We start from the raw sequence: 21,892 nt of genomic DNA, 5'->3' as shown, positions 1-21,892 counted from the left end.
AGGCAGGACAACCTTATATAAAAAGCCAATTGTTCTCTTTCAGGAAATAAGATGAAAAAATTTCTATTGTATGTATTATTTCTAATGTATGTATTAAACACTACCATGCTGATGAGAAAGAGAAAAGCCCATCCTGCCCTGCCCTGAATGCTGGGGCTCAGGGAAAGAGCCGATGAAGGGGTTTTCTTTAACTTCAAAGGATATGGGCAGACAAAAAGGGGTTTCTAAACTGTGTTGATTCCTGCTGTAGGTGGACAGATGTATAACAAAATAAACGACAGATTAGCCCAGCACATTGCAAGCAGCAATATGGGTATTTTCCTTGCTAATTGCATCATTAGCTGATCCGCCCTTAAAGTTAAAGGACTTATGATCAAATTACTACTCTAATAATCAGCGAAGTGATCTTTTTCCAGCTCTGCTGAACAGGTCTCTTGCCCTCTTTTTGCCTCTGGTTTCCTACCTGCAAAAGCAATATTTTTTCTTTTTTTTTCTAAGTAAACAGCAGGTTAGCCTCAGCAAAAAAACTACGCTTCTTTTTGGATGGAAGGTAGCGCATAAGAACAAAATATTTGTGTGTATTAAATAAGGGAAAGTTCAAGACATACCTGCTATTTTTCTTCTTCATCATCATCCAAAGGACAATGAATCTCCAGGTCCTTTTTTAAAAGTTTATAGATAGGGTTTGGAAATGCATTGAGCGTGAGAGGAGTCATCATTCTAATATTGCTCTGCAGTGCCGAACTGATGTGCTGGTAGATTAAAACCCCTCTTGTCGGGTACAGGGGAGGGATGTGCCAGTGAGTTATCCCCCATCGGCTTTGTAGGACAGATTGCAGGTAGAAAAGGGCAGCCCACCAGGGAGGATGGCTCTTGCTCTTTAATATTGTAAGCGACCTGTCACCAATGTTCTTTTTTTCCCATTTGCTCTAAATTTTGTGGTAGCTTCTTGACCTCAATAGAAGACTCCCAGGCCTGGCTTGGGACTGATGTTGGTAGAAAATTGAACTGGACCCAAGGAATATTCAATCAAAACAACACAATCACAGAAAAGCCCATCATACAGTTAAAAATGAAGATAACTTGGTTGCTGGCATTTGGCTGTGAGAAAGCCAGTAGTGTTGCAGGATGCAGCTGTTACTGCAGGCTGGTTTTGGTAGCGCTGAGAGACCAGGAATTAATTTTCCCTTTTTTATCCACACAACCTCCTCCTGGGTAACTCCAGCCGTGAGACATCCAGCAAGATCAGCCATCCCTTCCTCCCAGGGGCCTGGAGGGAGGAGCAGCAAGAGCTCGTACAAGGGGGGAGCAGGGCAGCAGGCACAGGACAGCCAGCGCACTCAGTGCCGTGGGGGTCCAGCTAACCCACTTGTTACTTTTTCAGCATCTTATGTGCCTGCTATGCCCATTAAATGGTCCGGCAAGAGGCAAGCTGGCATCGAGCCCGGTTGCTCTCAGCAGGTGCCATCACAGTAGCTCTTCGGGTTGCCCCAGGAGGAGCTCCCACGCCGAGCTGGGAGCAAGGCCTTTTCCCACCCGAAAATTCAGAAAGCAGCAAAGCAGTGGGATTACTCCTGCGGTTTATCATTGAAACTTGGCCATGACCAACTTGCCCTTTTCATGCTGCATGGATATCATGGATAGAGGGGGCTGCAGTGCACAGATTCCCCATGGCCCAAGAACATCTCCAAGAACACATCTGGGCTGAACACGCCCAGGGCCTGGGCACTGTATAAGGATCATCCAGTGCCAGCTTTGGGCTGAGTGCACTCCCTGGCATGGATTTACTTGTGCCAACTCACTCTTTGACTGTAGCCAGACATGGGTAAAGTCTGTGATTGAGGGGTGAGGAGGTCTCTGCTGTAAGGGCACAGGCTGAGTCACGCTGCTTGCCCTCAAGGCTAGCAAGCAGTGCTGCCCTGATGTATTTACTGGTGAAGCTGTACTCTCAGGTCAAGGCAGAGGTTAAAATGTCAAACAGGCTAATTAATGCAGGTTTCCAGAAGCACTGAATGCTCATGACTCCAGAGAACTTCAACGGCTGAGTACCTCTAGAAACTGGGTATCTAAACACTCACGTGGTCGCTGCCAACACTGAAGGCATCTCCCAAGTACCTCCTGAACTCACAAAGCTGGTTCAAGGGCTGCTTACCTGCTGGGATCACTTCTTTCAGTGAAGCAATGGCAGTGAGTGGGATGAGCTCGGCACCACGGGGTGCCTGGCAACGTCAGGAACCAGCTGGTTTAGAGCTGACCATCTCCTCAGAGCACAGCAGAGCCACTGCAGCACCACAGCAGAGGAAAACTCATAGAAATGGGTTCCAGTGAGCTGGAAAAGCAAGGACAATCTGTCCTGAAAAGCCTTCTTTGCTGTGTCACTCAGGTGTGCCTAAATGGATAGAGAGCAGCAAGGGAGCAGACACAGAACAGGTCATGAAGAGACCGTGCAAACAGCACAGCACCAGTTCCTGCTTCGCGGCTCTCGTCAGCTGAGCCCTCCGAGCTACAAGCTCTCACCTCCAGGAATTTTTTCAGACTGATGTTTTATTTCCCCTCTACCACCAGCAGCAGCAAGCAGAGATGAGCTAGCAAAGCCCGTTCAGGCCCCTGCTCACCAGCTGCTCCCCATAGGAAGGTTCCAGTTCCAATGTCCACTTTTAGGGTTCTTACACAGTCTTGGTACCACAAACCCATAAACGTATTCCTTGAAAGATGCCTGCCAGCTTCCCTTAAGTGCCCAACCTCTTACTTGCTGTAGTTCATGCAGAAAATTATTTGCCTGGGGTCTCTTTAGGCCACTGGAAGAGCCCTGGGTTTTCACTCACTGAGCGCCGTGGCTGGGGTCGGTGTCTGCCTCGGGGGTGCTGACACCACTGCAGTGGCAACTATATTTGGCAGCCTGCGCTGCACTGCTCCCAAAGTAGTGACGTGTTTCCATCCGCCACTGCTCGAAAGTTAAAAGCTTGTCATAACGTGTCAGGTGACAATGCTGAAACGCAGGTCTGATGAGACAACTTGCAGTCCACCACAGACAGCTTGCTCTGGACGCTGACGAGATGGAAAGTCGGTGCTGGAGCTACTGAAAAAAGGCTTCATCGGCTTATGGCAGAAACTCTCCCCCTTCCCTTGCTAAAGGAATGCACCAGAGAAAGGAAGCCAGTTGGAAATTTGGAGAAATGGTCATTTTAAAAACCATAACCATTGCTTTCATTGAAAAATTAAACCATTTCTGTAAGCTTCAGAGTTGAGTGAACATGAAACAGCAGTACAGGATTTCCATCCTTACAGTATTCCTAAAAAAAAAAAAAAAACAACAAAAAAAACCCACACCAAAAAACCCAAACCAAAAAAAACCCAACCAAAACCCAAAACACCATGTACTCCTTAGTACAGGAAAAAAGCAATTTGCCAAGTGCTAGTGCTAGGCTAGAGCATGGGGCAATGGCATTTCTCACTCCCAAAATAACGTGGCCCAAACCAAGATTTCTTGCTGTTCAGGAAAGGCTGAAGCCAGCATACAGATTATTAGTTCACATTGGTTACAAAGAATAACATAGCTTTTGAATCCAGCCCCTGGGGGAGCTCATGGGGTGGCCAGTTACATACGAGAGAGCAAGGTACCTGGGTATGGATGTTACAGCAAAAGGTAAAGGAAGTCTTAAGAGGAGAATCAAGGCTGATGTACCTTCAGCTATAGAACCTCTGCTGCCGCTTTCCCCTTCACAGCCCTTCCACGGCATGAGGGAGATGGTGCACATCATGCCTGAGATGAATGAGGACCCCATCCGAGGCGCGCTTCTGTGTGATGCTTTGCCTGTGATCTTGGGTGACATGGTGCTTTCAGTTGTTCTCTAGAGGGGGAAAAAAAAAAAAAAGAAATAAAGAAACTACTATAGTGATAAATGCATTTCAGATCATTAATTGCTTCAGTAGCACACCCCACATATGTGCCCTCAATAGATTTTCCCAGTTTCATATCCTTTAGGCAGCTTGTCTACATACCAGCACTGGCAAGGACAAATCCTGTCAAAAGTACTTTTTTTCTATCATTATCCTCTGAGCGTCCAATTCTTTTTGCTAAATCTCTACAGTCTGGAACTCAAATTACCATTTCTGACCAGTGCAGAAACAAATGATGAAATATTCATGAGTTGTTCATACTTTTCATCTTAGAGAAGCATCAGCCAGCACTAAATTTGCATGATCTAGCCAAAGACGACATTTCAAGAGAAAAGCCCTTTATATGCTGATATTCAAAAACTTTTATATATTGAAGTAAAACCAGCAAGTTTCTGCCCTTACTTGGGCAGAGTCACATGTTGTTTGAAGAGCATCCCACTAAATTTTCTAAGGATGTGTAAATGTGTCATCTGGACCACAGGAAATAAAGCAGGGTTAAAACACTGAACAAAACTGCGATGAAGTTAACAAGCCCAAGGTTCATAAACCTTGTGATAGAAGCTTCCAGAAACCTTTCAAGGCCTATCTAATAAATCCCTATGGCACTTTGTTCTTCCCCCACCCCAAATCTCCATCTGTCTGAGCCAGCATCAGCAGGAAATTTTGCATGGAAGCTTGCCAGATAAAATAGCTACTTCATCTGGCTTTCAACTGCCATTAGTTTTAGAGATTTCTTCAAAGAATATGTTCAAAAATATTATTTTTAAATTACATCCCAAGTTAGAGATGGGCCACATCTTGTCTCTATGTGCTGGGTATTGGCCTTACAAAAAAGGTAATTCATGTGTGCTTTAATATTATACATGTAATTATTTTCCATCTGCATTCTGCCCTCTTCATCCTGTCTTATACCCAAAGCTGAAAATGCTTCTGCTTCCTGAAAATGCTCAAAAGTTCTTTAATTTCATTAAATTCATTTCACTCCCCTCTGAATTGTCCCAGACCCTCCAGATACAGCTGTCTCGCAAGACGAAGTGGACTTGACCCTCAGCCCTTGGCATGGGTTAGACTTCCGATACCCCTGCTCACTTGCTGTCAGAAAGAGGAGTATGTCACCATGAGCTGGGGTGACAATTGACCTCAGCTCCTGGTACCTGGTTTTACAAATAGCCTCTCTGAAATCTCTTCCTTCCCACAGCATGGCACAGGTAACGTGGTGTTCCTTTAAATGCTTCCCCCCAAAAGTGCACTTAAATTTGGCACTTTGTAGATTTATTCTCATGAGGATAGAGAAATCTGGTGATATTACAGTATTTTTTGCAAGCTTTTCTTTCCCTTGACTAAGGTAGAAAGAATCGCATACAGCCTCCCTATGAGCAGCATGCTCACAACACAGCATCTCTGATTCTGCCAGGAGCTCACCTGTGGCTCTTCCACCTTGGCCTCACCACCGTCTGCAACCCGCGCTGCAGCTCCCAGCCTGTAAATCTCCCTTTAACAGGCAAAGATGGTCACCAAGACCTTTTGCTGAAATTACACACCACTTACCAGGTGTCCTTGGGATCAAAACCCATTTGGTATACCACTAACAGCCTTCAGAATAACCCAGCCTCCTCAAAGTTTTCTTGTGGGGGTCATGATGTATTTTTTTATTATGGATTTTTTTAGGAGATTCTGGCAGCTTCCTCTAGAACTTGGTAGTTCAGATGGAGTTACAAGGACTGTGCTCTATTACCGGACAAGATCCCATGCAAAAGACTTTCAAAAGTGAAAGAAACATAATGCTCACATGGTGAAATGTCTCATAACCCTATCTGCTACTATCTGCTCTTCTTGTCACATATGGAGATGGGCATATAGGTCCATAGGTTTCTAAACAGCCTTTGTAGGGAGCCCTGCATAGGTAGGGGAGCCCTAAAGGGAATTTCAGCTACAGCCACGCAGCTGCTGCTCCCAGAGGCAGAAGCTTATTGATGAGCTGAGCAGCCCCCCATGAGCTGTGGGATGCGCAGGGCTTGTGTGGGGTGTCTGGGGAGCCCGGGACCCTCCTGGGGGGACCACTGGCCAAGTTACCCTGCCACAGACTGTCCCCTCCCTGCAGTGTTATTCACACCCCATCCAGGGCACACAGTGCCGGGGGCACACTAAGAGCAGAGTAGAGGTACTTGTATTGCGGGGCTGCATAAAAAGAATTGAAGTTTCACTGCTTTTTAAGCTCACTTAAGCATTTTATGGTGACAAGGACACAAAAAAAAATTATGGGAAATTTGCAGAGAAAAGCAGGAAAATAAGATTTGTCATTTCTGGGGTTTACCAGACTTGACAGCATCTCCTTAAATTTATAGAGCCATCATTTTCAGAGCAATGAATTTTAATTGGTGTTCTTTCTCTGTTAATACAACAGAGAAATTTCTTTCTATATTTTTAATTTTGGGGATGTGTCATTTTTGATCTACATTTTAAGAATTAGTAGAATATAATTTCAAATGAAAAGTGCCAAGGAGGGTATTTCTGTGATGCTGTTCTGCCTCGGGCATTAATGAAGTATGATACTATGCAGCAGGCACAGTTATGTTATGTATAATGATACAAATTGAATGTAAGCAATATAATTATTTGTGGTGTAACACAACTGCTGCACAAATAGTGTTTCTGACAGTAAATACCATTGTTATGATGGGAAGGTACTGCTAATGCCACTAAGCATTACAATCAATTCTTAATAACATCATGTGAACCAGGCTAATAAATTGGGAATCGTATGCCTCCTGCACATTTCTGCCTACGTGAACCAGGACTTGTTTGCTAATAGAGTAACAACTAATGCGGCTGGGAAAAAAGTCAAGAAAGCTGTGAATTAACAAACTAAAAAAAGTCCAACCGTAGCACCTGCTGCGGAGACAAATTACTTTTGCGGCATTGCTTAATATGCAAGAAGGACATACAAGTTACGTAAAAGAAAACGCAAAAAACTAATCACCTTTTGTAAAGATGCAAAGCAGAACCTCTGCTCCAGCCCCAATGGTGGTAACAAACTCCCAGAAACAAGACGTAGAGTTGCAGCCCCCCAGGAGCATCCTGGGCACTGGTCCCTGCTGAAAGCCAAACAGCGTGGGAAGCAGAACAGCTCCGGCTGCCACATGCAACGTGGGGCCCGGGGGCTTGGTGCTGCTGGCTGAGCTTGCCAGCTGCACCTCTGCCAACACAGCGCTGCGATCAGCATGAGCAAGGGGTCCCCCATGCACCTCTGCCCCGAGCAAACCATCCTGTGGGAGGGAGGAGGAAGATGGGAAGCAGACTTCCAGCCCCCCAGACACGAGATGGTTCAGCAGGTCTGGAAAAGAAACACGAGTCACTGGACTGGAAAAACAGAAGAGAAATTATTCAGAGAAGTTGCGCAAGCCCCCCAGTAAACTGCTGGTGCTCCCTGCAATGGGAGCGTTAGCAGCCCTCTGGTGATAGACTTTGAGGAGAGATGAAGGCTAACATAAACCTCACCATTTGCTAAAGGAGAAATGGGAGAAATCACTCAAACGAGGCAAGGATTAAACTGGGACTGAGCTCTAGTGAGAGAGCTCAAGGAAATTTAGATTACAATGATGGAGAGGAGGAGAAGATTAAAACTCAGGGCTGAGTGAGTAATGCACAACAAATGTATTCAAATGAACCTCTTCGATCGAGGCACTTCCAGGGCTCCCATCACCTCGCAATCTTTAATGCACTTACTCTGCTGGAAGGAAGGCAGTGCTGCTATTTCTATCTTTCGCTTGGGGAATGGAAACACAGGGAGATTAACTATCTTCCTCAAGGTGACCCAAAATAACTGTTCCAGAACAAGAGAATTTCAGGTCTCAGCATAGCCGGGGGACTATCACTCCCACCCGCCTGTGAACAGAGGGCACATTTGGGGGAGGCATTTGCTCTTCAGGTTTTTCCTCCAGCTTGCAATTGTCAACTGCAGCTCCCTGGTGTGGGACACACCACCAAACAGCCCAGAACCAGTGCCAGCATCTTCCCCAGGCTCCTCCTCTCTGATTATCCATAGACTTTTGCTGAAGGCACCAGCAATTTCATTTGGGGCATCAAGAGGGGCAGGGTGAGGGTGACACACTTGGGCTGGCATGTTTACGACTTCTTTAGCAGCCGCAGAAGGAGATGCAAACGGTAGAGACGCCTACAGTAATGACAGTGCTGAGACTGCTGTGGGAGGGAAAGAGATACTGGGGGACTTGCCTGACAACTTGATTTGCAATTAAGTTGACTCCCTTGAATTCCATGCAGATGCATGGATCTTGTCACTGAAGATCTGGATCCTTACCCGTCCTGATCCGTGGTTAAAATAAGCTTCTGGGGAGCCTCTTCCCTGTGCCTTCTGAGTGTGAGTTGGCAAAAATTTGTGAACTAGTTCCTGTGGCTATTTAATTTTAGTATAAGTGAATTTGTCCAGAGCTACTAGAAATTACACTGCTACTCCTCACTGCTACCAGACAGTTCGTTAGTACTCAAGGGTTTGTCATAGAAAAATACATCACTGATGGCAGGCAAGAGACAAAAGTCATTTTAGAATCGTGACTGTAGTGCACAGTTTGTTCCCAGTGTTCACATCGGTGTCCTAGTAGGGACCATTAGCTTTCATGCTCTGCCAGCGTAGTGTAAAACAACAAATGAAGTGTCCAGGCAGCTCAGACTGCAGCCAGCCAGGGCAATGGCCCAACCATTTGATTACACGCCTCCTCCTCCTCCTTTGCCTTGTGGCTACTCCTGTTTGTGGTTGTCCACTGGTTTGGCTCCAGGCAGGAGGATGCTGTAGCCAGCAAAGGTGCTTTCCAGGGAGCAGACGTGGCGCTGGCTGCTTTGGAGCAGAAGGCAGCTTGGGCCCAGGTCCTGGTGAGCAGGCAATTCCCAGGCCTGATCCAGCAAAGGTCAGCTTGGCACATTTGGAAAAGTGAACCTTGCTTTCAGAAGATACCTGCAGCCTCTTGCTTTCAAACAGGCAGGAGTGATAAAATGCGCTCTTTAATGTCACAGCCCCAGCTCTTACAAGAGGTGCATACAATTTTCATTTTTTATTTAATTGAAAAAATAAATAGAACTGGAATAGCTCAGTGCCCAGAATTTTTTTTTTAGACAGCTGCCTGTGGCTTCCCACTCAGCCTGGCAGTTTCTGTCCCTTGCTCTTCAGGAGCACCTTCCTCTGGCCCTGGAGCCCAGAGCCTGCTCAGCTGTCTGCCCCTTCCCTTTGGCCCTGCTGAGTGCCATCCAGGTGCCCCTTCTTTTCCCTTTAATGAGAAGCAGAGTTGGATGCCCTCGGGTGCTTTTCAAGGTCTTGCCGTGGCTGTGCAGGGTGCATGTGAACATGGGGGAGGTGGGGAGCGCTCGGAGCAGCTGGCAGGACCACCTCTGTGCCCTCCGGTGGGTGGCCAGGGTTTCTCACCACCCAATGCAGGCTGACTGGTGGCTTGGAAGGAGAAAAACCCCATGCTTCTGGGGGAAAAGTCTTGGTTCTGCATGCAAATCTGGGAATAAGATCATCCCCAGGGCTGGCAGCAATTTTTACTCCCATCTATATTTTGCCTGGGCTTTCACACACCTGCACACCTGCCAAAACACATTTTCTGTTGGGGCCTCATTTGCAAAAGGTTTTTCATTCCTCTTTGTCTCACACCAGGCCATTTGCCCCTAGCTCTGCTTCCAGTTGTTTTCTCTGGGCTGCGAGGGGTTAGCTGCAAGGCAGCTTGTTTTCACGCCTGTCGTGAAACACTCAACATTTCTACAAAATCTCCTCGAACGCTCTGAAGTCTCCCCCACTTCTGCTGAGCACCTTAGGGTGGCTGCAGGGCTGAGCCTGGCCAGCAAGAAGCAAGCGGGACTGCTTCCATCACTTCTCCTGGGAACATGTTTTAATCCAGAGCTGAATCCATGTACTGGACTTGCTCTGGATCCAATCCCAAGGTCTATTATGGTCCAGAGAAATATTTCCATCTGTTTGAACGGGGTCTCATCACTTCCCAAATGGAGCTGTGTCGTGGCTGCTTAATCTTTGTCCCCATCCTTGACTTAAGCTGCTATAGCATCCGTTGCCGTCCATCCCACCCTCAGCTCCCCAGCAAAGGGCTGTGTCCTACTGAAAGACACCACCACGTCCCACCACCCCTGTGCCCCCGCGGCCTCATGCCTGCGCCTGCCTTCCCAAGCAGCTCGCGCAGCAGGCTCTCCGCACAGCCACAGGGGTCATGCGAATCCCCCTTCCCACCGCAATCAGCACCAGTGGCCAAGTGAACGTGTTAGTAACTAATTTATATGGGCATGATTTACATGCTTAATTAGCTTTGCTTTTAATTGCAGTATTCACAAGGCAGAATATTTTACCACAAAGTGCTATGCCTAGAGCCTGTTTGCTAAACTACAGAAAGGAAAGCATTCAGCAGCATAAAACTGAACCACCAAAAAGTCAATACATATTAAAGGATTTGAAGGGCTTTTTTTTTTTTTTCTTTCCCAACTAAACACATTTTATGAACAGCAGGGAAGACAACATTCTGAATTCAGTGCTAGTTATGACTTTTTTTTTTTTCCTTGCTGCTCTGCTGCAAACCAGTCTCAGGGTCTTGCAATATTTTTATTTTTTTTTACTAGAAGATAAATAAGCGATGCAGAGCCTGGACTTTTTCTGTCTAACTTATTTCCCCTATATCAAACTTTGAAAAAGGGCCAAACTGGAGGCATGTAACCCCTTTGGCAAGGACTCTATCCACACACCAGCAGTCCCGGGGCTTGTTCTGTTCAGGGAAATTAAGGTAAAACCTGAGCTGTTTGCAGCAGTTCCCTCAAAAAAATGTTGCATCACAAAATGAAGAAAGCTTGCTCGGCATTTTTGGAAGAAACCTGGAGTAACTGTATGTACGAGCACCATCTGTTGGCTGCGTTACTGCTTACAGGGTGCAAGCTGCATCCCATTTCCAACAAAACTGCAGCTCCGTTGCATGACACGAGGGACAGTCCCAGCTTTAGTGAGCATTTTCTGGACAAACAGCTGGGCAGAGCTCAGTGGGGATCACCAAAGAATCCAGCAATTTGCCCACTCACCCAGGCTCTCTTGGGACTGCCATCCCTGATGCCCTCTAGACCAGCCTGCCAGCTGATACAGTTAAGGATACTCCATCATCCCATTTTCCTACGCAAATAATCTATTTTGGCCTCAGCAGTCTGAGAAAATTAATTCAGCTAAGGGTTTGGGAACACTCGGGGTGTTTGGCCACTACTCGTCTTCAATTGTTTTAAGAACAAAGAGCTACAAATCCACAGCAATTTACAATCTGACTTTCCAATTAAGGATTTGACGTGTTTTTATGCCTTTTAAGTGACAATATTTGTCAGGCCGTTTGTTCAGTGCATTGTCTGCATGTGCAGTTACACAGGAATTGGTTTAATTAAGGTTAATTGGTGCATAATTAGAACTGCTGCCAACACAAAAGAATGGCTGCAGACCAGAGAGAGCCGATTTCTATCCAGCTCCAAAGGACAAATAGTGTAAATTGGAGATTACAGCTGAGTGGTAAAAACCTAAACTGCTTCATATTTTAGCTCTAATTTTTGTAAAACAACATGTCTAACTGCTTGGCAGTGCTCTCCCCAGAGCACAGAGTCCTGTCCCAGTCACCAAAGCGTTTTTAATGGTGGAAAGCATTTGTGCAAGTACGTCTTTACAGCTGGATACTCTCCTTTGCCGGTGCAGAGAAACTGTGCAGGATGCAATTCAGGGAAGCAAAATGGAGAAAAAGGAGAAAGGGGAGAGACACTTTGAAAAGGAAGGTGTGATTGATTGCACAATAAACTTACCTAGGGTTGCTGGTCTGATACAAACCTGGTGGGAGCAGCGCTCCAGCCTCAGCTGAGATGCTCCCAGGTGGTGCCACCAGTGTTTGAAGGACCGGTACAGGGCTGTTCTGGTGTCGGTGACTTGTTTCTGCAAAAGTCCAGTGGGATGATCACTAGAGTATTTGTTATGTTGCTTTTAACCCTCCCTCCCAAGGGCATCCCATTTTTTAGTACTGAAAGCAAAGCCAAAGCACTAGTGCCCAGCTGTGAACTCACCTGCTGCCTCAGTCCTGGCCCCATTTGCAGCTCACCAAGGTCAGGGCTCCCAGTTATCCCAGTCCAGGGGTGCTGGGAGCAACCTCCCTCTCTCCTGAAGGTGAAGGTACCCGGGATGTGGAGTGCGGGGCCACCACGCAGCCTCCTACCCCAGCTGCTGCCACCGGCACGCAGCCCTGGCAGCCTTTCCAGATGGCAAACCTTGCTCCAGCGGTGTGTGGGGTCAGGCTGGAGGACAGAGTTCAAAATAATGAAGGAAAATGAGAAAGGGAGAGTGAAGGAGAAGAAAGAGTGAAAGAAAGATGGGGAGACTGAACAGACTGGAAACAAGGTGAAAACCCCACTAGGCAGTAAATAGGGTCTGACCACTCTGGTCCCGTGCATGTGTGTACTCCTTCACAAATCCTGGAGACAGCAAATTAAGAGGAGGGAAGGGATTTCTCCTGGCTCACAGGGGCAGCTACTTTCTCTGAGTTATCTATCGCTTTCGCACTGACGAGACCCTGTACCTGCTGAGGGGAACATGATCCTGCTTCTGCCGAGCAAGGAACTGTAGGGATCAACCAAAAAAGCAATTTCCTCCTCTGTTCCCCTTGACTGAAGAGTTTCCACAAGAAAAAGTCTCCAGCTCCGCCCGCCCCCCCCCCAGGAAAATACTACAAACCTTCCCATCCCCATTGCATACTAATTCCTCCTCGTTACCATGGTGAAAGCAGAAGTGCAGCACTCCCAGCCAGATCAGCATCATCAAGCCCCCTCTGCCCCCACGCACATGCTCCTCAGAAGACAGCAAAATGGTCAGCAGGACAAAATTGGGCAGAAAAATCCCTGTCCTTGGCACAATTCCTCCATATGTCACGCTGTCCACAGCAGCTCTCGAGAGCCAGGGCAGCCTTGGGGGCGAGCAGCATATGCAGCTGTGTCAGGCAGTATTAGAGGCAAGTTATGTTATTATTATTTTGAGAAAAGCCAGGGAAATGGCTGTCTATATTACAGAAAGCTCCAGAGAGGGCTGCTGGGCTGAGCGGCGATGTGTGCTGGAAATGAGGTCAGCCCCTCGCAGCCCCGCATTCCCACCCCCCGGAGAAGCTCATTTTCAAGGTGGCTGTTGTTGAAACAGGCCGATTGTTTTGGGGTAAGAGTTTAGAAAGAGCAGAACAATTTTCCAAGCGCAAGCAGCTGAAGTTTCCTGCTACGCCAGATTTCTTTTTTGCCCTCATTGGAAAGTCTCCCTCTTTCCCACCTCGGTCACACCCAGGCACGCTGGCGGGTTGTGCCAGGGCTGCCCCTCTCAAGGTGCAGGAGCTCCTCTGAAGAAGAAATACATAATTCTGTCATTTTAGATCTGCAGGTTGGAGCCTGTTGCCCTAAACCTCTCTCCACTTTGTTTCTGCCACTGCCGCTGAGGACATGAAACCAGGTGTTTCAGCGCTGAAGGCAACAGGGCTCCTTGGTGCCTGATAACATACCTGCAATTAAATATCTTGCTTAAACCAAGCCACGACCACAGAGCACCTGAAGCTCCACGGTGCTTGCAATGCAATCCGTCCTCCCTAATTTACCTGTCTGGGAATTAGGTGCCCAATGCTGGGAGACACCGGGACTACCCGAGGGCAATTGTCCCTTCCCAAGACAAACACCTGGGCCCAGAGGGCTGCCTGCTAAAGCAGCCATGTAACCTGCTCAGGTGGTGCAGGTCCCATCCCAGCTGTCTGACCTGTCTGACTTCAATGAACCCCTAGGGAGAGCTATACATACATATATATATATATATATCATATCCTTCCCTGTTAATCCCCCAATATACATAAAGTCCAGTGCAAATCTAAAGGCAAACCCAATTTCAGACCGGTCCAAAGGAGCTGTCAGCACTTACATGTAAAAAAGGTAATGAATTCTGAAAACAAAATGAGCAAGGGAATTGGGAAAAGAATTGTACACCTGAGATAGACTCACTTTATACAGGTGGTTTCAGGTTGCTAAGCTGCAGGGAACAATTAAGGAAAAGCTTCCAAGGAGTAAAGCAGTGAAATCACAGTGTCACAGAAATCAAAGGGCTCAGTACATGCAAGAACAGGAAAAGCAGCTTCACTCAAGCTGTAGGTAACACAGTAAAAATGTAAATAAGCAAATATTCCTTCACTCTTGTGCAAGCATAGTAACAACCATTGGTTTTGTGTATTTTATCTTTGCACTGTGATTTTTCAGATTAACTATTCTTTGCAAAGTGCTGGCACCAAAGTCTCAGGAAAGCACCATGACAGTGCAGTGGCCAGGTCTGGGGTGCAGGTAATGTGGTTTGGCACAAGCCATGGAGAATATCAGGTTGGCAGAGCCATCCACACTGCTCAGCGCCCCCCCCAAACGGCCTTCCAAACGATCTGGCAATGCAGAGCATTTAGGATTTCCACAGTACTGCTGTAAGAAACTACTTAGCACCTTGGTAGGTGAGGGATGAGCTTATTTCTCTGATGAGGACCAGGGAAAGTCAGGAACGGCATCTTCCCAGAGCTGGGAAAAAACCTTAAGTAAAGATGAAAAAAGTGAAATGAACTGCTTCTGGAGATTTTCATACTAAGAAGCCGGATGACAGTCTGGCTTAAGTCAGCACAGCTCCACCGGTGAACTGGCTGGTGCCAGGTCTGAACCCAAAAAGGAGTGGAAGTCCTCTGCATCCGCAACTTAAGGCAACAACATACTTTGAACTTCTCTCAAACACAATATACCTCATCCTGGGGAAGGAAGGGCAGCTCAGGGGTCTCACATATGCTGTGGGATCCTCGTAGTAGGGTTCCCAGCCATTTATCTATTACTACTACTACTACTACTACTATTATTATTTATAATTAACTATAATTATAATTATAAATTATTTCAAGATTGAATGGACAACACAACTGTGTAGATCACCTCCATCCCTGAAGGCCAGCCTACCTTTGCTATGACCCTAGTGGTCCTGAATGAGGCCATGGATTATCATGGTCATCATCATGGCAATCATCATCATCATTTTAGATGTATTCCTGTCTATAAAAGCTTTCTGCCACCTGTTTTATCACCTCATTGTGCCCAAAGGGGCACATCTCCATTGGTTCAAGAAGGCAACAGTTGTGTTGGGGGGGATCTTCCCACTGAGAGGTTGTGAAGATGATCCTAACATTTGAAGGAATAGGAGCCTCCTGCCTCTAAATTCATGAGGACCTTCATGCAGGAGTAGGACAAAGATCCAGAGCGACCCTTGCTCCCCTGCTTTACCTTTTCAGGATTGTTTCTCCCCTCCCCACAAAGCTGGCAAAGCTGAGTAGCACTCAGCAGCAGAATCGTGCTGCATTCAGCGGGCTGGTGGCTGTCGGGTGCCTGCTATTCTCTGCACACTTGCACTCGATGCAATTTTTCAAATGACATTTGATTTTTCACATTCTGGGTGAGTGCTGGTATTTAATGAGCTCTGCTGACCAAACTCCATCCCAAACATGTTTCTTAGCAAATATTTTTGTTCTTAGACTCAGGTTTACAACTAAACAAGTAATCCCTGGCTCTCTGTGAAGTCTATTTGTTGATCCAAAGCATCCTTTTCAAATGTTGCTGAAGTAGTGGTCATCCTGTTTATTGATTGCAGTCAATAATATACCCCTAACAAATTTCTAAACATAATGTCACAGAAGACTGCTCAGCTCTAATTCTTTTCTTACCCAGCCTTGTTCCAAGCTCATACTAATAATACTCTGAATATCTTCTCAAATGACCCTGATTTGAGAATCAGAAACAGCTCATTATACATTTTTTATTTGCTTGTTTTAATAGCCTTGTTAGGCTAATATAGTAGCCTTGCTGAGCTATTAATCCAGTCACTTATGCCAGGGATTCTGCCCGTTAGGTTCTTCTACTCTGCTAACATGAAGAACTTTGTTTTCTCATTAGTAAGTGTGTTAAAAACAAAATGCACAATCTATGGAAAGGTTATTATGACTTGTATAATGAAACACATGTTCGGCCATAACTCAGGCATCAGCTAAAAGTCACTTGCCTATTAAAAGGAAATTGTTCCTCAGTCTGTTTAATAAAGGCCATGTCCGTGGGAGAGGTATAAGAAAATGGAAACAGGACAAAGAAACAAGTGGAAGGGGATGTTTAAGCCACAGCTGCAGAGATTGGCATTGTCTCTTGGCTTTAACCAAGCCGCATGAAGTGTTTTTTAAGTGCAGGGAACAAAACCCCAAAAGACCAAAAAACCCTCCAACCTCCACCCAGCAAGACCCATGACTGTAAGTATACTAGTCATTTTTTCTTACATAGAATATTTCTGTATTTGGGAGCAACAGTCCCAGAGTGTTTCCAGGCGCCGTGCAGAAGCCCTGTCCCAGCTCTGGGTGCAGTGCTCTCACAGCCTTGCTTTCCCCTCCCAAGCTTTGCCAAGGCGAGAGTGAACTACTGGGCATAAGGCATTTGCACTCACATCCTGATTTTATTCTCTGCTGTCCAGAGAAGATGGGAATCAAGGAGCTGCTCTCAGCCCTCTGTGCCCAGTTGACTCCACTGAAAGTGTCTGGACTGAGCCAGGGCCAAAATTCTGCCAATGGCTAACACAAAAAGAGGTAGCAAGCACCCTTATGCTTCAGAGAATGGGTTGTTTTCAAGATGTGGCGGCCTGATTCCTTTTGAGCACAAAGCAAAAGTAACCGTGAGGCTGCAATTTTCACTGGATTGCACTATAATGTGCACAGTGAGGGTTTTTCTCCCATACACCTTGATTTCTTGTTTGGGGATGCTGTTTGTTGCTTAGCTACTAGATGCTGCCACAGCTGAAAAGCACTGCTTGCAGCGTTGACAAGAAGGAATTCCTTCTTCATGGGGGGGAGAGGGGAAAGGAATTGTCTCCTGGAGACACTACTGGTACAAAGCAGGCAATAATGTGGTGGGAAGGATGGGGTAACATCAAGGAAGGATATTATGGGTTCTTCACTGTTGTCACCAAACAAAATATCCCTAACAAAAAACCAAACAAAAAAAAAAGAAACCAATAAACAATAGCACAAAACCACTGACAAAAGCTGGACATCTCCTGAAGTGGACCCTGTTTGAGCAAGAGCCCCTGTCCCTGCTCATAACAGCCCATTACCATTAATGCTGCTGCACCAGCTTTGTACCTGTGAGCAAATTTGCTTCTGTGTGATTTGCACTTCTTTCCATATTAATGAAGTAATTGGGTTTTGGAATTATTTCTATTGCTAATTACATTAGTTTTATGCACTTCTGGCTTGCTTCAATAAGCATTTAAGAAGAGAGACTTTGAACAGAACATGAAATAATACGGAGAATTAAACAGACTAATGGAAGAGGTTTTAGCTTCAGTTTTGAACTGAATTACATTGTGTTGCGGGATGAAATCTCCCTTTTTGTGGAAATGAAAAGAGGTCTGTTATCACACACACAGTACTGTCATCTGCCAGGGACGCTGACCCTGCAGGATCATACTCAGTCTGATTTTAGACAGCGCTTGGGTGACCCAAGGCATGGTACAATGAGAGGCTGCGGGAAGCAATGGCAGGCACCAGAGGCTGGCCTGATTTATGTGCTTGCCTCTGTGGCTAGGGAGTATGCATTTGAAAATCTCTACTAAAACATGTGCTTCAGCCCCTGTCTGCTTCAGCTTTCACCTGAAGGCCAGGCTGCTCGATCCTGCATTTCACAGCACAGACAGATTGGGAAACTGAAGAGGCTGAACTCCAGGGTCCCGTTGTTTCTTGAAATCAAACCCAGAAATGCTATTCCCATTACGGTTTTGCAAATGCTCTGTATGTGACGCACACACACGCTGTTATCTCCTGAACAGTAGCTTTGTTTCCCGAGCTCACGCAATGTTTCAATCTAACTGGTACAAGGATGTGCAAACATTCATTTGCACAAAACTTACAGTGTACAAAACTCACTGTTTTCACACCGCACCAGAAACATGGGCTTTATTTTCTCTATTTATTTACTCAGCTATATATTGGCTGGGTTGCCTAACGAGAAGTGTCCGATGCATTTTTAATCGTTAATATGCATCTGCAGAGGCAGAAAAACTCTATCACAGCCCTGCAGCTCTTTCTGCTCATGCAGTTTTGCCTCCCTCAGCTGATTCAAAAGAGGCTGAGGTCTACACCACACAGAAACCTGCCGTGGAAATGGCCACGCTCCATCTTTGGATCTGGAGCTGCTCTCTGAATAACCTAATTTGGAAGTCTTTAGGTCTGTGGATGTTCTGCTTGGCTTTTCCCTCTCCATCTGCCACTTCCACCTTGAGCTTCAAGTCTGCTTTCACAGTCCGGTGCCAGAACTAACATGACAGAAGCTTTCCTCTGGCTCTTCTGGGCATAGGTTCACACTTCATTTAACTCCTACCTAGCCTTACTTCCACAAGGGAGGGGAGCAGTTTTCCTGAGCACAGGCAGGAGGAGGCAGGCACAAAGCCTGTGCAGAGACAGAGGCACGTTTGCGTGGTTCCTGGGCACAGATGCCCCGTGGTACACGGACGGCCAAATGCATGGAAACCTTTTGATCCATCTCAGCACACAGGGGATTTACTGCTGGGTGACGCTTCTGCCTCTGTAAATCACAAGGCAGTTTGCACACAAGACAGCACCAAACAGAGCCCAACTGATGCTGATGAACTGGCTCCTGCTGCCTTTGGTGTGACTGGGCCGGTCCTTCAGTGACCCCAAAGGGAAGATGATTGATTTAAATACTATATACCATTGACTGACTGATAACTGCAGGGGAGAGTCCATGACAGGTCTTATTAATGCTTAATTAAGGCAGATAGAGGAAGACTTCCCTCGGCTCATTTTCTCCCCTGAACTTACTCACACGCTCTCTATTTCAAAGTGAGCAAGACTTAGAAAGGCAAAGGTAGTGTGTCGAGCATTGCAAGTAGCTCCCTTTGCCTGGAGAAGTTAGCATAACCCTAGCTGGGCCTGGAGGCTGGCTCTCCAAGGGGTTCTGCCCTCACAAGACGATAAGGCAGTTGGTGTGCTGCCAGAGCACATTTATTATAAAGTTGAGAAGAGCAGCTTTGCCTGGCCGCCTGCCCAAGCCACTCCTGAGCAGGCGGGTCAGACCGGCAGGCTTCGTCCCAACAGCACCAAAGCCTGAGCCGCTGTTCATGGCTGCTTTGCCCTCTTGTCCCAGCAAGGTGTGGGGAAGGCAGCTGCTTTCCAAACCTATGCTAAGATGCAAAGTGAGACAGAACAGCTTTAAATGGTCAGAAGAAGGAAAAAAATCTCCTGTTGCCTCCAAAACTGCACATCCTTCTTGTCACTGCCCACACCATTCCCCCCACAGCTGATTCTTTGGTGATGGGATGTTTACTTGCTGTTATAGACTGCCTCAGTCACTATGTCTATTATTATCTCTGAAAATAGAAGTAAAAAAAAAAAAAAAGAGTGATAGTCTTGTATCTCTTGGGCTGGCTGACATGCCAATATTTGCTGACTGCCTTTAGGGACTGACCTTCAAAAGGTTGAGATTTTCTTGTGCTTGGGCTGCCCAGAAGCTGGCTGGCACCAGTTTTGGCTTAAAACAGAACACAGAATCATAGAATTGTTTAGGTTGGAAAAGACCTTTAAGATCATCCAGTCCGAACATTGTCCACCTCTACATAATGTCCCTAAGCACCACATCCACGTGTCTTTTAAATACCTCCAGGGAGGGTGACTCAACCACGTCCTTGGGTGGCCTGTTCCAGTGCTTGACAGCACGTTCAGAGAAGACATTTTTCCCAACATTTAATCTAAACTTCCCCTGGCACATCTTGAGGCTGTTTCCTCTCATCCTATCGCTTCTTACTTGGGAAAAGAGATCGACACCCACCTCACTGCAGGAAGCTGTAGAGAGCGATAAGGTCTCCCCTGAGCCTCCTTTTCTCCAGGCTAAACAATCCCAGTTCCCTCAGACGCTCCTCACAAGACTTGTAAGTCCTCATAGACTGGTAGAGCCCAAAACCTGGCAGAAAGCTCTAGGCAACGCTGTAATGAATATCATAGAACCAACAGTGCAGATTTCTACATATTGCGTATGCACTCAATTTAAAAGAGAAAAGATAAACCAGAGACATTTCAGGGGATAATCCATCAGTGGCACGGAGCCTGTGCATGCCCACACTGCACACAGCATCCCTCCTGCCAACAAGCCCACCCCAGAACAAAGGCAGCCGCACGCAGGGAGGCGAGCCCTTCTTCCAGCAACATCAGGCAGCGCAGGGTATCAAGTCCTAAGAAAACACTGCGTTCCCCCAAATCAGTTCCACATGCAGAGAATGAGGCAGAGGGAAGATTATTTGCCACAGCTTCTTTCCAAGGATTATGTAAGAGAGAAACAGTAATAAAGATGTCTGAGAGGGAACATTTGTTCCCACACTGGAAACAACATCATCATCCAAACTTGGAAGGCCAGGTGTGGCCACATCATCTGATGAATCAGACACATAAGCATAGAGGGAGCCACTAGCCACGTTAAGGAATGTACTTCATCTTCCTTAAGAGCAGTTATCACGATTATTTCTTTTTAAAGGAAAACATGCAAACGAAAACCAAACTGGGAAATATCACAGAAATTACTGCTAAATCTGAAGATAACACTGTACCTTTTCCTAATCCCTCACCTAGTGCTTGGTTTGCCTGTGTAAGCAAAGCATCGTGCAGATGTATCAGGGGAAAGCAAGCTGTTATGTGGGTGATTATAGTGTGTCTGCATCAATGCAAATTCTGTTCTGATTACTGTCTGCTCACTACTGTGTGTGTCAAGAGGTTCAACCAAGGCTGAGACACTACAACAGTTCTAGTGTCTGGTGAAACTGGCTCTGTGCTATTGCTGATGTGATTGTTTCAGGTGTGACTGACAAGAACTAAACTGCTGGGGAAGGGTGGGCAACAAAGCAAAAGGCTTAGTAGTCCACATGGGCCAAGGGGTATTTCAGGGCACACCTGATCTGGCCAGTCAGCATCTCCAGAGAGAAGCCAAACTACTTCTGTCCCGGGAGAAATCCTTGCTGGGGAGAAACCAACTTATCTTTGACCCTGTTTTGGACCTTGGTCCAACACTCCTATGCAAAGCAAAGGAAGCACCTACCAGTTGCTCTCACGGAAGGCAAGACCCACACTACCCTGATCCTCTGCAACCAGCAGAGATCAACTGACACAGGGTGCAACCAAACCTACCATAACTGCCACATGAACCACACAGGAGAAGAAAGAATGGAGGGTACGGGCTGGCCTAGGGCAAGACATACTCATAGAATCATAGATTCATAGAGTGGTGTGGGAAGGAACCTGAAAGACCATTTGGTTCCACCCCCCCTGCCACGGGCAGGGACACCTTCCACCAGCCCCGGCTGCTCCCAGCCCCATCCAGCCTGGCCTTGAACACTGCCAGGGATGGGGCAGCCACAGCTCCTCTGTACCTGCTCCTGTGATCCCAGGACTGACTTTGTCTTGGCGACAATGACCACCAGCTCATCAGCTGAGATACTTCTGATGGCATATTACCAAGGGACAATCTTCTCAATATTCTTTCACTGAGAATATCCCATGCTTTCATCTTAAAACTACAGAGCATTTTATAAACAGAAGTTAGGTTTCAAAACACCCTTAAAAACAATCAAGGGTTATTATTCCAGTTTCCAAAGCCTTATGCTTCATTAGCGAGTCTCTCAACATCCACTGCAAAAACAGTAGAGAAAAATGCATTTGATTCCCTTACTGTCTTTGAAGTGTCTGTGTCACCCTACTGTGTCACCATACACCATACTGTGTTATGGGTAAAAAGCTTTCTCTGACATGACTCTCCTGTGATTTGAAGCCAGCAGGGTTTTTTCATTCTGAACCATCAGTCTTATCAGACGTTTTTCAGTTAGTTTGCA

At 46.4% G+C, this 21,892-nt stretch overlaps 1 long non-coding RNA gene across 1 annotated transcript; it reads right to left on the bottom strand.

Annotated features, from left to right (window-relative positions):
• Positions 1-3,691: 3,691 nt before the first annotated feature.
• Positions 3,692-12,210, bottom strand: LOC121096313. Its single transcript, XR_005830447.1, has 4 exons — positions 11,995-12,210; positions 11,765-11,866; positions 6,881-7,234; positions 3,692-3,851 (listed from the first exon to the last, which is right to left on the bottom strand). It is a non-coding gene; the product is annotated as an uncharacterized LOC121096313 (long non-coding RNA).
• Between the last annotated feature and the right edge of the window lie 9,682 nt (positions 12,211-21,892).

The sequence above is a fragment of the Falco naumanni genome, chromosome 12 (assembly GCF_017639655.2).
Source record: "Falco naumanni isolate bFalNau1 chromosome 12, bFalNau1.pat, whole genome shotgun sequence".
NCBI lineage: Eukaryota > Metazoa > Chordata > Aves > Falconiformes > Falconidae > Falco > Falco naumanni.
Note: the sequence above shows the minus strand (reverse complement) of the source record. Positions and strands in the feature narration are given on the sequence as shown.